Below are 18,278 nucleotides of genomic sequence, written 5' to 3' on the forward strand. Positions count from 1 at the left end.
AATGTTAGCAATAGCATAATTCTGCCAAAAGTTATTGCTTGTGCTATGAGATTATATAAATTCATAGACCAAAAATATCCACCAAGTGATAAAGACACCATCTCTGAAAAACGAAGTCCCTCAAACACACAATGTTAGAGACTGAAAGATTATAGTAGGTAAATATTTCTGTACACTCAGCCATTTCTTATATATTATTCTTCATATACAATGTTCTTTCCTGTGCTAAGAGCCAAAAACAGTTATCTTATCAAGTGAGAAGGTGACCTCTTTTTTGGAAAGTGGAAAGAAGTGGAGGGCATGCAATAGCAGAGTGAAGACACTTGTAAACAAGACTATAATTTTGTAAAAGCAGAGTATGAAAAGAGGTGACTTCAATATGCGTGTGCTAATTCAGATTACATATGTAACTGATTTATCACAGGGAAATGGAAAAGCCTACCCCCCATTCACCTCTACTAAAGGGTTTCTCAGATTGCTAAAGAATTCACAAAATACTTTGTACGAAGTAAGAAGAATATGCTATTTAACACAACATTTAAAGAAGAGAATATACAAATACTGGGTTTGAGGACCAAAGCAGATGGGTTGAATGAATGCTATGCGGGTCAAGTGAAACTCAGGACAGTGGGACTCAGGGCATTTGAGAAACCACAGCTTAGCAGAAGGAGTGCGCATAGTTTTGCTCAGTTTGAAAAATCTTGCAGGGTCTCACAATCAAGTTTAGAGGAGGTCTGTCTCAGAGAACAGTAAAACAGTTAAAAATTGCAGAAATGTGAGCTGAAGCTTTGACCTACGTATTTGTATTCACATATACACAGTCAGTGAGGAATGTAATTGACAAAGAAAGGTTCTACAAATACGAATATTCACATATATGGGTAATCTGGAATTGGATTTTTATTAACCTTAATTTGCCCTCTGGGACTAATGAAAACAATTTCTGATGATACACTTCATAAAGTGAAGTTATTCAATTTAGGAGGGATGGTGGAAAGTGCTTAGGCTTTGGCCTTGTGCCAATGCATTTCAGCTGTGTAATTATCTCTGTATAACCTTATACCTTCAAAATGTTATTTATAAGCTATATACTCATTATAAAATGTAATGAGCATGAGTTGTGATCAAACCAGTGGGATATTACAAATCCTCTAATTACCTCTCAGATCACAAAGGTGAGTACTATGAAGCACATTCAGCCAAAAGAAACCCCCATAAATTCAAAAAATAAAAAAAGCATTTATTGAGTTCTTCTTACTTTAAAAAAATATTAATCAACTGATTTTATTTCCTTCCCTTTTTTTTGCTTTTTTCCTGAAGCAGTGGCCACAAAACAATGTGTACATCAGACTGTGTGTCTATGTCAAACACTCTGACCCTCTGAAATCAAACACAAGTTTTCCTTGAGGTGTTATTTACTTACCTACACCCATACTACAGATAATCTCAAAGATGTGCTACTAGCTCTTGTTAAAAGAAGATGAAGTGGTAAAAAGCAGTTATTGAGTATATCAAGTATATGCTTCTCTTCCAATTACAAAATTTTCACTTTAAGGGCTGTTTAATGTGTATTTGCAGTTGACAAGAAAAGCAGTGAGGTGGGTTTCTTTGTTAGTTTGAGTTTTCTTAAGTTTGGAGGCAAATGTCAAGATTAGACATTTCTTCACTCTCAAGGAATGCAAGCATTCCAAGGAAGTTCAAGCAGCTGAATGCTGTCCTCCACCATCAGTTTTAGATTTTAATTCCTAAAAATTTGAGGCATGATGTTTTGGTCTAATTTTGCTAACTGCATAATGGTAATACCCAGCTGTCTGGGGTTCACCCCTTCTCTTGCTCAGGAAAAAAAAAAAGAAAAAGAAAGTCACTATTTTCACCTTTCAGTATTTGCTGTACTAAGATATTCTATCAAAACACTTCAAAGTGTAATGCCATAAACAGAAGGAAACATGGTGATACGATAAAGTGAATGGGACAATAACTTGAAGGACATTGCTCAGCTCTTTAAACTCCTCAGTCAAAACACTGGCTCCAAATGAAGTGGACCTGTCTATGCAGTCCTTAGCAGATTTCACTCGTTTACTGCACTTAAATGCATTCAGAAACATCAGTTAACCCATATATGGTTTCCTGTTCATTAAGTAGAGCATATCAGTTTAAACAGGTTATGGCCATACTCTCAGCTCTTCCTTCTTTTAGTGGGCAAAAAACCAAAGACTGAATTCATGTGAGTCTCATTAAAGCTCTAGATAACGGTCTGGAATGAAAACAGAGTTGCATCTGCTCTGCTGAGGGCTTTTGTCACCCTTTAGGTCAGAACCTGACGTGAGGCTGCAAGCCCTATAAAAATTCCACTGGAGAAATGGCCTTTCAGGGAAGATTCAGATGAGTTTCAACATCAACTAACTGTGTGTGTTTTCATCTTTTCATCTTCCCCCAAATTGTTAGATTTACAATAGTAAGAAATAGACAAGGCTTGAAATAATAATTTTTGTATTTGTCAGGTGAGGAAAGGAGCTACTTATGAAATAATACCTCAGACCTACTGTGACTCTGGATCTTCCTTTTTGATACACTCTGTGGCTTCGATGAACTTCAGCAACTATTACAGCACATCCCTCAGTGTTTGTATATTACACAAATTTCACTGCAACAAAGTCTGCGCAAGAAGTTTTTGACACCAAAGTGGCACTGCTGCTCTACAGCCCAAGAACAGTAGGAGAATCAGAAAGGCAACTCATATGAATGAAATTTTGTGACATATTTTACAGAACTTATTTGATCAGAAAAACATAAACTTTCAAGTTGTGGTCATCTTGAACAACTATGAAACTGAGTAAATTTTTCAAAGAGCTTATGATTCCTGACACAGAATAAATCTGCTCTTACTATGCATTATTCTTACTATTCTTTGAAAAAGAGATCATGTCTTACACCAGACAGCCAACATGAAATAAATAATGAATTACTGTAACATAACACAAAGCACGTTCTAAAAATAAAACAGTCTGATCAGTATTAAATCATGTTACTGATTAATAGTGACTTCAACTACCCATGAACAGCGATCTTCTTTCAAAAATCTACTGCTTGGATTGTTTCATTGTTGTTAGAAAACATATAAAAGCTAATTAGAAAACCTTTCAAGCCCTGACATTGAACATAGAGCAACCAAGGCCCTGAAAGCCCCACACCTATCATTTTAGCAATCATCCCAGGACCATTACGTTTTATCTTTTTTTTGCCTCATGTCCTGCAATGCCATTTTGAGAAATACATCTACCCTGGTTACCTTGGCAGAAGGAAGGTGGAGAGTGGGGGGTGTCTGGTTGGGTTTTCTTTGCAGGTTTCTTTTTTTGGGAGTGGGGGAAGGAGGGGAGCATTAGTTGGTTTGAACAACTCATTGGTAAAGACAGCTTTGAAAACATGTTTTTACGAGGGTTTTTTCTTTTGTCTTTTTACTCTGCCCTTGACTGGTGAGCAAAAGATTTGTGACTGCTGAAATAAATTGCTACACATGTAAGTTCTGATCAAAGCATCAGGAGATGCTGAGACCCTAAAGATTAACTGAACACTGAAAAGAGGCTCTAAGACACTTGGCACATAAGAGATGTGCACAGGGAAAGTTGACAGTGCGAGCAGGGAATACAGTGACAGGTAATGATGAATACCAACCCCTGCTAAACATGACTATGAAAAAAAAAAATCCAGCAACATAAACTGGATTGGGTCAAGGACTTGACCCAAACTTAAGGAACTTATCCTTTTATGGGCTCTTCCATCATTTCTCTGCAGGATGAGTCAGTACTTGTTATATTTGATCTGATCAATCAATCACAAGTTTATCAGTAAACAGATCCAGACACTTACAAATAGGATGTTTATACTAAGATTTTAGAAACAATAGTACAAATATTTTAAAGAAAAAGTTGACAGATGCAACACTAAGAGCTGTACTGAGAACTTCCAACTTGGCAAGTAAACCAAAAGGATACACTTTCCCTTTTCATTAATAAAACAGGTTTTAACATTTTCAATTACTGAAAGAGGGTGCAAGAATTACATCTGCCTGAATCCCTTTCCCCCAGAGATATCCTAGTTCCAAGCACACCCCATCAGTGCTCAGCTACTTAAAGCATTCAAGCCCTCTAGGACTGAATCAGTTGTCACAAAACCACTTACAGATTTCAGACTACTCAGAGCTCCATTACTCTGACTGAAGTAATGTTTGTTTTTAAAAAGATGTCCACCATCATGTATAAGATCAAAGAAACCATCAGTAGCTGATGCAGTTATATACTGATACGAGTAACTAGCTTGAAAAGTTCTGTCCTCTACTATCTTCACTAAACTATAGCACAGTATATAAACATTCCAGCAAACACTAGCTGAAATTTCTTAAACTCTTAAAATCCCACAGCATACTATTGTCAACTACTTTCCAATTTGAGCAACTCTCTTTTCCAGAGATTTGTTGTTTCCTATTTTAGAATTAAGTAACTGCCCTACAGCATTTATTTCATTCAAGTCTGAAAGCTCTCTAAGAAGGATTTTGCCTGAATAAGCAGAATTTCTGGTACAGAATGTTTTGTAGCATTTTCTCCAGAAAAAGTCATAAAGGGTGTGACATCCTTTTCTAACAGTGCTTGTTCACTCATAAGTATAGTGCAGTGGGCGTGGGCCCGGCCCGGCCCTGGGACACGTGCACCACGTCGGCACGGCCCGGCCCCGGGCGCTGGGGCCTGGCCCCGGGCGTGGAAAGGAGTGAGAGAATAGGAGCTTCGCCTGTGTGGACAGTACCATTGTGGGAGTTGAGAGGGGAGCCCCAGAACACACAGAACAGAAGGACAACTCTAAACCTGGGCAGATGGAGCTCGTTAGCCCTGTAAGGCAATCCATCTAAGAGAAGGTCACTCTAAACAAACCTACGTCCTGAGGACCTCACTGCCACTGTCCAAGCTCGCTCGGCCCCGGCAGATGAACCTCAGGATTAAAGGGTGGGCTCAGTTCAGCACACACTGTGTCTCACCTAAAAAATCCATTCTGCAGGCTCGAAGGCCTTACCCACATTTGCAAAGCCCTGTATCACCAGCGCGCTTGTAACAAATGTGGGTAAAGACCTTTCCCTAATCTTCGTTCGTGAAGACTGGCCATGATAGCACAGTGAACTGAGGAAGTTAAAGGAGATGCTGATACACAAACTCCATATAGATATTACTTAACACCATTTAAAGAACTTATTCTAGTTATTCCAAACACGTGTCCCAGAATCAACCTGAAGAGTTAATCAAGTAGAAAGTTTCAGTGTTAGCAAAAGGAACAGGGTAAGACAGTGCTGGCTACAGAAATACACTGGAGTGCCAGTCATGCTATGCCATGGAGGCATAATCCCGGAGGGCAGGATTTGCCACACTCTTGAATAACTAAAAAGAAAGTGGAAGACTGTTCTCAGGCTTTGGATTGCTCCAGCTCACATTATAATTAACGACCGTAACTGAATTTCAGAAAGATCAGCACATCTGTAGCTAGGAGAAATCCTTCTTTCTACCACATAGGTCTTTTAAAAAATCAAAACTCTGTCACCACCTTTGAAGGGGAAATCTCCAACTAAAATTGCTAGCAGGTGAAATTCTGCCCTTACCAAACGCACTTAAATCCACATCAGGTATGCCAGAAGTAGGAAGGCATGAAGCAAGTCCGTGTCTCTGAGCATCCTAAAGCAGAGGGAAGAACTTAAATAATGAGAGAGAGCCTGGTGCTCACTTCATCAAACATCCCAGCCACAAAGGTGGGACAGGGATAATCAAACACTTATGGCCTGAGACTGTTTAAACAGTAGTATGCTTGATGGTCTCTGACTCAGAGAACTATTACATCCAAGCCCCATTAGATAAGCAATGCAAAGTAGCCAAGGAGGCATGAGATTGTCCTTAGCAGAGATAAAGCACTGCAGACGTTTCATCCTCAAAATGCTCTAGTGTTCTGTACTTGCTCTACCCTGAGTTATGCATGAGCAAGCATCTGTTGCAGTCGTTTCTCATTCATTACCATGGCAGTGCTAGTTCGAATCACTTGGTTATCAGTTATCTCCACCTTTAGCAAGCAAGGCAGAAGGAAAATTGTTTACTTCAAGGAAAGTAAGCAGGAAAACTGCTTACTTCAAGGGGTCATTACTCCAGACCTTCACTGAGAATTACTGGTATCAGCTTTTTGACAATGCTCAGTACCATGATCTGCACTATTCTACAACAAAACATCCGTTCATCTGCCATAAAAATCAGTATCCTCAAAAGGAGGATGAGGAGAATTAGTTTTTTATCCCATTTCCCTAAAGTAATCAGACCACCACCAGGCTTGTGAGTAAGAAAGACTGCCTGGATTACAACCACGGATCTGTCTCACAGAATGGTGTCACCAATCATCCTGACGTTCTGTTCACCTTCCAGATCTGCCCAGTGATGATCTGGTACTTGATAAACATGGATGCAGAAACTGAGTCATTTCTCTTAGAAAGCAAGCAAGCAGGTAGCAAATAGAAAATTATAGATTGCCCTATTTTAATTTTTATTCTAGTTAGAAGGTACTTTTGTTGTAGTGCAAAACTTTCCAGCTAACTGCAGAGCTGAGAAGGAATCCCTGGACAGGTCCTGGGTCAGCTGAAAGACTTCTTTTAAGTAACCTCTCTCACATGCTAATCAGCAAACCACAGCCATTGGTTTCTAATTATTTTTTGCAAGTTCTCCTCCTTTTTCAGACCTGTCAAGAGAGGGGCAGAGGCACTTTTGCCATAAATTTACTGAAATTGTGTGTACACATGCTAAAACATAAAAGTTGCAGCAATGGAAATAAAATACAACTATGGACTAATTATTTTATTTATTGAATATGGAAAAGCATCCCATCAAAAGAATAGCTATTTGAATAGAAAAAAAACCAGTAAGGCATTTTGAAGTTGAAAAAGAGACAAAGTTTTCAAGTAAGAGCTCTATTCACAGAAGAAAGAAGTGAAAATGCTATCTAGAGCTTGAAATCCATGTCAGTTTTAAGAATACAAAACTAAATATATCTATATTTTTTGTGGTTTAACCTCTGTCTTCAGAGAAATTACTTTATTCTCTTTTCGATTTACCCTGATAAATAATTTTAACATTATTGGACAACACATGCTTGACTGAGATTAATAACTTCTAACAGTTGAGATGATTTCACCAACTAGTTTTAGATTTAGTTACTGTACATCTGATTAAGATTTCATTAAATTGAGGTTTTAAACTTAAGGACAAAACTATACAATCACATTGGTTGACACTGACACAAGAAAATGCCTTGTTTAGAATCTGGAGTAAACAAATGAAACAGAAATAAAGGATTCTAGCTCCATAAGGATTTCTCTGCTACAGATATGTAAGAAGCAGCCCAGTACCAGTCAATCCAATTAGGATATCATGCTTCATATTATGCCCAAAGATCAGGGGCAGACCATAAACTTTAATGGTTGATCGATCACTTTTTGAAATGAACACAAGAATTTAAAATCTGACATTTCTACATTAAAAAGAGAATTTTCTATTAGCTGGGCTACACTGGTATCTCTGATAGGTTAACATTTTATGAAAAGCAGCTGAATAGAAGGAAAAATGATACACTTAAAAAAAAATTCCCTAGTGTTTAAGTCTTAACTTCAAAGAACAAAAACACATAATACAATCCAAGATCCCAAGGAAAGACAAAGTAGTGAGAAAATATCTTGAAATGTTTTAAAGACACTGCTAAGTAAGCATGTTAAATGGCTACAAGGTATTTTGCAGGTTGTGTATCTTTGAAAAAAAAATCCCACTAAAGTTGTAGACAACTGCATGCAGTTGTGAAAGTAAATGTTGCTCTATAGCTAGTGCCAAAATCTTGTGCCAATTTGATTCTTTTAACAAGAAGCTGAATCCACTCTGCAAAACTACACAAAAGCAACCAGCTCACGCCAACCACTGTAACCTTTAACTGAAGCAATCTGTTCTGATGCGCAAGTCTATTTTCTTTTCAACTCTTCTTTTACATTTAAGCTGTAACTTAGTAAAAATGAAAATAGATGTGGATAATAAAGAAAGGTAGATAATGAAGGCTAGAGTAATTTTCATACTAATTTACAGTATAGTCATGCTTCTTCCTACTTCCACCTCATTCTTTTCTTTGTTCTCATTTTTGCCTGGTTTTGGAAGGCAAGCAGGATCACCTTTACTGTTTAAATAGAGATTCATATCCACCATGTAGATATCTTGAAATATTTCATATGCACCTTTGTACTGTCCTCCTTCTCTCTTCCTCTTTGAAAGTTTTTGGTTTGGTTAAACTCCTGATTAAATGTCATGCCAGTTCCCTCACCTTTACTACTTATTCCCCTTAACAAGGCTATCAAATGAAATTAAGTCGACCACTGTATTACATAGTAGTTCCCCCATTTCATTTACTAATTTGAAACAGTCTAGTAATGCTAATCTTATGGACTAAGAGGAGAATAGACATACTATAACAGGGAATTTCTAGGCAGAAAGCCTCTGGCACAATCACTGTAATGTTAATTACTACTCTTGTCTTCCATAGCATGCCTAAGACAATAAAAGTACCCTGGCCTATCTGATCTTTCATGCCTGCAACTTTTCCTAAATTACAAAGAACAATCTGAATGCTGGATATCTCAACAGGCATACAGAATGGACACCTAGAAAGCTCTCCAGAAAAAAGCAATTGGATTTTCTTTCCCCCATGAATTCAAGAGCAGCAGTGGAGAATGACTCACGGAAGTATTCTCCCTTCCCTACACATACATCATAACATTTCTCATTCCAGCTGGAGAACTAGAAGAACTAAAGCAAGTGCCAGATATCATATAAGGGTAATTGAGGCACTGACTTCTAATTCTAAGATTTCCTAAATCTTATGGTTTTCTATTGTTAACTATTCCAGAACAAACAACAACAACAAAAGAGAGCATAGGATGATAATTACAATGATACATACAACTTTGACCACTTAGATTATCTTGCAAAAAACTAGGTTGGCATCTTCATTACTATCTATCCAATCCAGTACACATCAGCTTCAGAAAACCAAAATGATTTATATTATTATTGCAGAAGAGATTAATTACCTTGATTACCTCTGCCAGCCATTTCAGGGATACTTTGAGTCACATGCCCTACACTACAATTAATAGTTTCCTGCTTCCACTCAGAGGAGCTTCAGTTGGCCAAAGATATCTTGCCTGGAAGAACCTTAATTCTGGTAATAGACTTATGACCTACAATCCAATTTATTTATTTTTTTTTTATTTCACAGAGAAACCACATTGTCTTTACTTCTGAGCAGGATACTTTCTGTTTCACTTTGTCTGTTCTGCCTCCTCCAAAAACCTTATTATGTCCAGATCATAATTTAATTCTGCACTTCTTGAGATACCCCCCCCAGCAAATTAACTCTATCCCTTCAACATCAAATTACAAGAATTCTTTGAAATTTTCTTTCCTTAATTATGTTTATAAGGTATCAGGGGTCAAGTTCAGACAGCGTTTAAAAAGACAACTGGTTTGCCCAGTTGTCCCCATTCTACCGACATCAGCAGAGCTCACACGCTGATCGCTTCCTCCCTCCACAAGGCACCAGTGAGCAGCACTAGGATGCCTGGATTCATGTATGAGGTCCAGAGTTAGCATGACAGTACAGACATACCTGTGCAGTTGTTTGCTAACTGATCATAAAACCAGAGCTGCAAACCTACATAATAATTTTCAGGGATGAACACGGTACACACTTTTAAAAGATAAACCAATAGGAAGAGCTACACATGAGGAAGTAGGAAGAAAGAAGCAGAGAGGATGTGTGTGTGCATACAGAGAACCATTAGCAAAAAGGTCAGAGAGGAGGAGAAATGGAGGAGAAATGGTGAAAGCCTACAGGAAATATTTTACCAGTATCATTTCTAAGAAAGTAACATCTATAGAATCATCAACTTTACACTACCACAGATCAAGTAGTCATTTAATTAGCATGACACCAGCTGGACACACCCAGCAGAATTTGAGACACCCGCTGTGAAAAGTGTGGGTGGCCAGGTACAGAGGCCAGGTACAGATTAATTCAACAGATAATGCAGCGATCCACTCAAATGCTACAAATGTTTACCAAGCAATGAACAGATATTGCCACACAGCAAAAGTTCTAGGCTGTGTCACCACCCTGCACAGTGGCACACAACACACAACTGGCACAGCTGCTACATCTCGTACAGAGCAACACACAGCAGCTACAACCTCGCAAAGGAAAAGTAATCAGTGGTGACTATACAAAAAGCATTTTTATCCTTCACCTGTACCTCTAATTGTTTGTCTGCAATGGCAGAACGAAAAGTCAGAGAGCACGAGAAATAAGTTTTAGCTAAAAAGCACATGTCTACAGTGAATCATGGTCAAATCCACAGTAAATGCAGTTCTCTGTTCAGTGCCTAACTCCCCAATATGGAACATCTTATTATCACATACAAGTCAAGGATGGGAGGCAAATTAATACAGATTTAACAGAAAATCTCATCAATAAAAAAGCTGGGGAATGGTCTGTATTTTTCTTCTTCACATTATTTTTTTCCATTACATTAATTTGATGGGGGGCAGAGTATTTATTAAAAATAAAACTTTAGCTAGTAGTTTTTCCTTTATTTTTAATAAAAATTAATAGTTCACAACATAATGAACAGGCCACTCATATCTCATTAAATACACCCTCCAATACAACTGTGCAACTGATTTGAATTCATCATTTTTTTCTTGCCCATGCACTTTCAGAAGCATGTTCAATTCCAGTGCTCACTTCTAGGTCTCTATAAAGCTGTTATGAAAAGGGTGGAAGTCCTTAGCTTCTGCACAGACCTTTCTTTGCAGGTATCAAGCCACTTTACAAACATAAGTATGTTTCATTACCTCTATCTGATATGAGAAAAATAAGGTAGATAATACAATTTGTTTAACCAAGCAGAACCAGGACTTTGTGACATGTAATCTTGTTGTTACACTTTAGAAACAAGGTAGTTACGGATATAGAAACCATGCATTCCCCTGGTGAGCTCCTAAAATGGCCAGTGCTTTAATGCAAGTGGGTCATTTATATAGGTAGGAGAAACTTCTATGGAAATGACTCATAATATTGGAAGTGATTTCATGTAGTTTTCAACATATGAACTGCAGTAATCTGTTGAATCAGACTTGTGCAGAAATATGTGAACAGGCAATCTATTTTATGTGCTCTAATTTTTAATTTTTTTTTTAATACAAAATTTCTGCAAGCTTATTTGTGTGGGTGCTTTTTTGAGGTTGCTGGGTGGGAGAAGGTGTTTTGGAGGTGTTAATATTCAGTGATATAATCACAGCATTGAGGGATCTGGACAACCCCCTTCCAAATTTATTTTGTTTCATTAATCAGAATTACATTTTTAACTTCCTAAACAGGACAATGGTGAGGAACTAGTTAACCACAGTGCTTCCGAATTAGTCCCTGCGTGTGGGAATCATCCCACATAACTTCAGCTGGGTAAATTTCAGATAGGTAATTTAAGGGAATCAGTTGAGTGTTCCTCTCTGTAGGGACAAGAGTACATACAGAGGCAAATACATTCCAGCTGAAGAATCACACCAAAACATGTGGCAGCTTGAAATGTTCATCTAAGCCATGAGGTAAAAGAGTGCTGTTCTCTTGCACAAAGTGTTGTTTTGCTTGCACAAAAACAGTTTTTTGAATGTCCCTTTCACATCCATTCTTTGCCAACACTACATATACCACCCCAGACCATCCCTAGTTCACTCTGAAGTAACACACTATTCAAATATATTGCAATATTACAAAGGCAGACTTGGGCATAGAGTCCTCTATTAAATAAATGTTCTCTGCTTGTTAAACCAGACATGGACAGATACTCACCTACATCCACTTCATCCAGAAAAACGTTTTGTACATAGCATAAATATCCTTATTTGATTTACAATTAAATTACACATAATTCCTTATGCAAGTACTGGAAAGGTCAAAATCTTTTTGAAAATGTAACATGTAACTCTATTTAGAAAAATCCTTCTTTATTAAGAAAACCTTAAGAGAGAAAAAAAGTAGCAGGTTATTAACAGCAAGAAGGCACCCTTCATAAAAACTAAATCTATGTTCAACTGAAGATAAAGAAACACAAATATTTTTAAGTTAAATATATAAATATCAAGTCATTATCCCCCACTCCCCAAATATTTGAGAAGTAACTTGTAAAAGGCATCAATAACTGAGACAATTATTTTCATTCATTTTCATTTAAAGAGAAAAATTTAGCATAGTAAAGTTAATCAATGCTACTTGTCGCTTGAACTTCAGGTTTTGTTGAGTTTGAAAGGATGTGGTGGAATGAAGAATATAAATTCACTGACAAAAGAATTATTAGAAACTTTTTCAGTTGTTTGCTTAAGTACCGGCTCTCTAATGCCTGCAAGAAGACAGAGACAATTAAATGTCTCCTTACTTAAGTTTCAGCTCAGAAAATACAGGTAAAAATGAGTTAAGTTGGGTGAGAAGGTGATAATATAAATATATTCACCACATAATGGTACTAATTTTATAAGTGACTATGGCCCATCGAAAGAAACGAAACTGTTGTTACTTAACAAAAATTGTAGTCCAGAAAGGATATTGCCTGTATACATAGCTTAATTTTAGATTTTCTCATTACCTATTTTGATTACTAAATCAAAACCAAACTATAATAAGTTCAATAAGTAACAGTAGTAGTAGTTTGGAAGTTCTCAGTTTACACAAATGCATCAAATGAGCAGTTTATAAACATCTGTAAACCAGATGATACTGAGTTTACAGAATGATACTGAGTTTCAAAAATGTAATCTATTTGGTGTTAGAGAATTCATATAATTTCTTTGTAGTATCACTTACAATTCTGCATTCACAGCAAGAGAAACAGCAAGGCAACACAAACCTTGCAAGTACTCTGATTATCTCTACTTAAAATGGATTATTCTGAGAAAGATTAGAATATTTTTTTGCCACAAGACAAAAAAGTTTTGTACCAAGTCAAGCTGTGCAAGAAAGCACTGGTCGCTGATCTGTGTTATTTGCAGACACAGCATGTCTGCTGTGATTTGTCAAAACTAATTTTTCAGTTTACAGATTGAGCAATACTGAGGCTTTGGTACTTTTCCCAGACTTGGGCAACTGTTGGGCTTCCTTCTTATCAATGAAGACCAATGTTAACAGTTTCATGGCAAGTTATATCTGATTCCTGCACAGGCTCTCTCTAATTAGCAAGGCCAAATGATAGTCTCAAAGGAAGCCATCACTAATTACATCTAAATTATCTTTTATCTGCAATGCAATAATCACCAAGTGTTTTCATACACATATTTTCACTATTTTCAAATGTATAATTCCAGATTCTTCATAGCTAGATATTAGGACTTTTTAAAACTATGATCTGATGGACAATAGAAGGTGACTGTGCAGAGCGGATGAGAAAAATCAACTTTAGCAATGTCTCAGAGGAAAACCATTGTTTCTCCTTTTTTAATGTTCTGACAGTTCTAACACCCAAAGGACGCACAGCACACACAGGTATCTTGGGGTTACACAGGTCTGCTCTAAGCTGACACCAGCCTTAAGGCTGAGCTTCACATAGAATTTGGTGCACATTCTGACAAGCTAGAGATACTTACGACCTTCATATAAAATTCTCTCCACTCTTGATTCTGAAGGTCCGATTTGTTATAACTTAGCTGTGAACTCCTGTCTATTACAGGGGAAAAAAAAACAAAACGAAAAAAGCTAAGTCCTTTTGTTTTGAAGGGAAACTAGTCACTAACCTAAAATAGATGAAGCTGGCTCCAAGGTGAATTCAACTTAATTGATAGTTGGTTTCCTCACTAGCACAATTGAGAAGTGAGTTATGACTGACATGGATAATTTGTTAATTTCAGTTTACAACAAAATGCAAATTTATTTCTTCGAAGTTCTGGCTTACAGATGTTTATAAACTGCTCATTTGATGCATTTGTGTAAACTGAGAACTTCCAAACTACTACTACTGTTACTTATTGAACTTATTATAGTTTGGTTTTGATTTAGTAATCAAAATAGGTAATGAGAAAATCTAAAATTAAGCTATGTATACAAGCAATATCCTTTCTGGACTACAATTTTTGTTAAGTAACAACAGTTTCGTTTCTTTCAATAGGCCATAGTCACTTATAAAATAGATAACCGATTGCTCTATACTGTTAGTTAGACAACAGCTACTCCTCATAAGCCTCATTAGTTCCCTCTGATTTCATCTTTGGTTTTCCCTCATGTTCCACGTTAAATCTTGACTTGGTCAAAAGAGAAGACGAGGGAGACTTCTCTAGCAGCCTTTTGCTTCCATTGTCCCAAATTCTCATATCAGAGAGAACTGAAAGTTATTCATGGTCATTTTGACAGTCTTCCTTTGGAAATAATTTAGCAAACATCTATTATATCTAGATAATGGTACATCAAAATGCTAACAGATGAGGGATTTCTATGCCAAAGGTAAAGCCATTACTCTGTAGAATAATTTTTTTTTATATTTCACACTGGGGGCCCCTGGTGGTCTAGGTGCAGCACTCTCACCCCTGCGACCCGGGTTCGATTCCCAGCCCCCCGGGCAGATGGAGCTCGTCAGCCTTGTAAGGCAATCCATCTAAGAGAAGGTCACTCTAAACAAACCTACGTTCTGAGACCTCACTGCCACTGTCCAAGCTTGCTCGGCCCCAGCAGATGAACCTCAGGATTAAAGGGTGGGCTCAGTTCAGCGCACGCTGTGTCTCACCTAAAAAATCCACTGCGCAGGTTCGAAGGGTTAATGACCTTCCCAAATCTTCGCTCGCGAAGACTGGCCATTATATTTCACACTGATAATGAAACATTCCCCAGAATACTACTAATAATCTGACTTTACATGGCATGGCTCAGTTTCAGACTTCTGACAGAATTAGTAACTTCTGGAGCTCAAATGGTGCACATAAGCACATCTTTTTCTGAATCAAAGAGAGAGCTCCAAGGTTCTTACCACGACATGATTTATTTCTCTGCCTCCCCATTTTGTGCTGCTGAGTCTGACCAGGCCAGCAAGGCTTGACCCATCTACACAGTGCTGAAGGTAAAAAAATTGAACAGAGAGATTCAGAGGTTTCTACCAAAGAAGCCTGGCAAAATGACCTCCATTTCTTTCTTCCTAAGAGCACCTCTCATGGTTGGTGCTGTTTTCCCCAAACTTACCTGTTCCTGGAGGAATGCAGGTGGTCATTATCTAACACAAGAACCTTTAGTTCAGTATTGTGGCACTGTCTCAATAATTCCCTTCCACTTCAGCAGCAAGGTCAGCACAGCTGCAGCAGGTTCAGAGCGACCTAAAGGGTCACTGCAGCACAACTCTCATAAAAGACCTCGGTGCCTGATTTATAGAGGCTTGAGCATTGTTAACTGACATCAGAATATTCATTCTATCAGCTCCTGCTGTTTAATATAAAAGGCAAAATTTTTTCAGAGAGAGAAGCCAGAACCCAGGATTCTCTACCTTTCCCACATGCTCACAAAGAGAATCAGGACTATCCTATCATGTCACCATACCATCTCAAGCTGTAGGCTGCCTTTAAAAGAAAGCATCGCTAACTCATACTGTATCGGGCCCCTGTCCATTAAATCATATTAAGTAAACTATAAGAATACATAATGGATTAGATCCTTCCAGATTGAGACAACGAGGTATGTCATTCCTGACTCATTACTAGAATTATTACATTGACAGACAGTAGTCCTGAACTTGCATGAAAAGAGACTATAGATATTTCTAGGCAAGAAAAAAAGCTAAATAAAGGAGTTTCTTATTGGTATATTCACACTGTGAGATTTAGGCATCTCAGTGCCATGTAATTCCTGAATCATGTGCCCATGTGGTTTATTAGGTGCACCTCTAGATCTCTTTTGAACAGTCCATCGGGTTGCATCATTGAGAGCAGAAAAAATGCTCTGAAAATGAACTATACACTCAATACTATCTCTCCTCATAGATTTTGTTTATAGGATGAAGAAAGGGTCTTAGATACAGCTGTGACGTCTAGAGAGTCCAGGCATCTCCAGGGTCAAAGGACAGCTGAGAGAAGACTTAATATCAACACAGACAAAACAAACTTGCTAGTGTACCTTACTAATACTTCCTTTGCCCTACCTGAAACTCAACAAAAATCCCTCCTCCATAAATCCATACATGTTTTTCCAGAATGGAGATTTACACATTTTTGATCACTTTAAGCATTTCAAAAAACAAATCCGAGTTTAGTATGGAACAAAAGGTTTTAGGGTTTTAGCAATTACACTAGCTGCAAATTTCAGCCACAGCAGTAACAACTGTATTGCATTGCTGCACGAGTCAAGGTTCACAAAGCGGAAGGATAAAACCTGCTATTGAGACACATTCTCCCTCAAAACTATCTTGTGTAATAAAGAATATCTACATCACAGGGAGTTTCAGCAAAATAATAGTTTGGCTGCCAGATGTGCCTGTATGGCAGCAACAGCTGACACATATAGCTACAATGAATAACACATCACCAATTTAAAGCTGACTACAAACAATGCATCTTATTAAATCATTCATCCCTGCAGCAGTCGCACCCAGTCCTGTTTAGGGAGACACCTTCAACATCTCATTAGGTATACGTCACAAGGGAGGGCCTGCAAGAGACTCTTGTCAGGATAACCCATATAGTTCAAGTGTAATTTGTGAGATGAGACAACCCTTTGACACGTCACCACTAGAGGTTTTACAAACAATGGCAATTTTAATATAAAGAATGCGTCACCTGTGACACATAAAGGATTTTACAACTCATCCCCAACTTCCATCTAACAGTTCCATCCCTCAAAGCAATGCCAGGTTCTCTACATTCGCTGTAGTTTAGTTTGCTGAACTTCTCACCCATAACTATTTGATTTTTTTCAGAAAGTTTATTCACTGGATGTTCCTTTTCTCTCTGTCAGTCCTTTGTCTCCTCCTACCCTAACAGTAAGAAGCCAACTGGCAGCACTGAAAAGTTCTATCACAACTGCCCAATTTGCACTACAGAGCTAGTTCCCAACATCTGCCAACGTACAACTTGAAAAAAGTTCTATGTATTAGACTCTCAATATCTCAACTTTAAAACCTTTTCCTTTTTTCAAACAGGTCAAGAATGTCTGAAGATTGACTACAGTTGCAGCACTGATTCTCTGCAGAACTCACCAAAGCTCTTACAGCTGAAATGAACACACACCACGGTAGCAGCAGACACCCGCATCTCCACGGCTTCATTTGCAATTATTTACAGTACAGCTATTTAAAAAGAAATATTACTACCATTTTTGCATTGTATCCAACATTTAACTTCAGATGCAGCATAGGGATTGGTACTTTAAAATAGGCATAGACATATGCACATTCTTTGTATTAGCATTACTTCTATACAGGTTCTGCTCTACTTCTTTACTCAATAAGAAATCAAACTTATTTGACACCTGTACAAGATTTCTTTGCAAATCAGATAAGGAATAGTACGTTCCACAGAGTCCCTAAGGTAGCCCAATTTACTTCAATTGTCCCATCATCTTTGTCCACTTCCACCTCAGAAAGTATGCAAAGTTAACAAAGGGCTTTGAGCTAGTAACAGATGCATGGAAACTAGAGATGATGTACAAGCAGTATACAAGTAGAAATAAGTGAATGCTAAGGACAAAGCCACCTCTTGCTCTTTCTTTTCAAAGGCACAACATCCACAAATATATGTTCTCAATTACAGCAAACTTCACCTTGACAGTAGACATCAATACTGCAGCCAGGCTGCAACATAAACCTCACAGAGATTCCTCAACTACCTTTAAAGTAGCTGGGCTCACATACAAGTAACAGTGGTGCTGCTACAATAAAACACACCAAAGCAGCTGGAAAAGTACTGGAGGGTTAGGGTGTTAACCCATCACTGGAGGATTAAACAGGATGATTGAGATAGTTGCTGCCCTCAGGGTGACAGCCCCACCCCTGTGGAAGGTGCCCTGTCCCTTCCAACAGCGTCAGTGAATGGCACAGAAATCCACTTGTAGACCAACCCAATTTATAGTCCAGCATGTTAAGGTAAACAAGGAGCACAGATTCCCATACCATTCAGACATCAATGGTTGGCAGGAAGGATGCAACAAGGGCAAAA

At 38.0% G+C, this 18,278-nt stretch overlaps 1 protein-coding gene across 4 annotated transcripts in view; it reads right to left on the reverse strand.

The window, feature by feature from the left end:
- CTPS2 (CTP synthase 2) overlaps positions 1 to 18,278 on the reverse strand; it is a 64,238-nt gene that overhangs the window by 18,279 nt on the left and 27,681 nt on the right. The gene's annotated exons all lie outside the window — the stretch shown is intronic.

Source organism: Lepidothrix coronata, unplaced genomic scaffold, assembly GCF_001604755.1.
Source record: "Lepidothrix coronata isolate B3197 unplaced genomic scaffold, Lepidothrix_coronata-1.0 Scaffold35, whole genome shotgun sequence".
Taxonomy (NCBI): domain Eukaryota; kingdom Metazoa; phylum Chordata; class Aves; order Passeriformes; family Pipridae; genus Lepidothrix; species Lepidothrix coronata.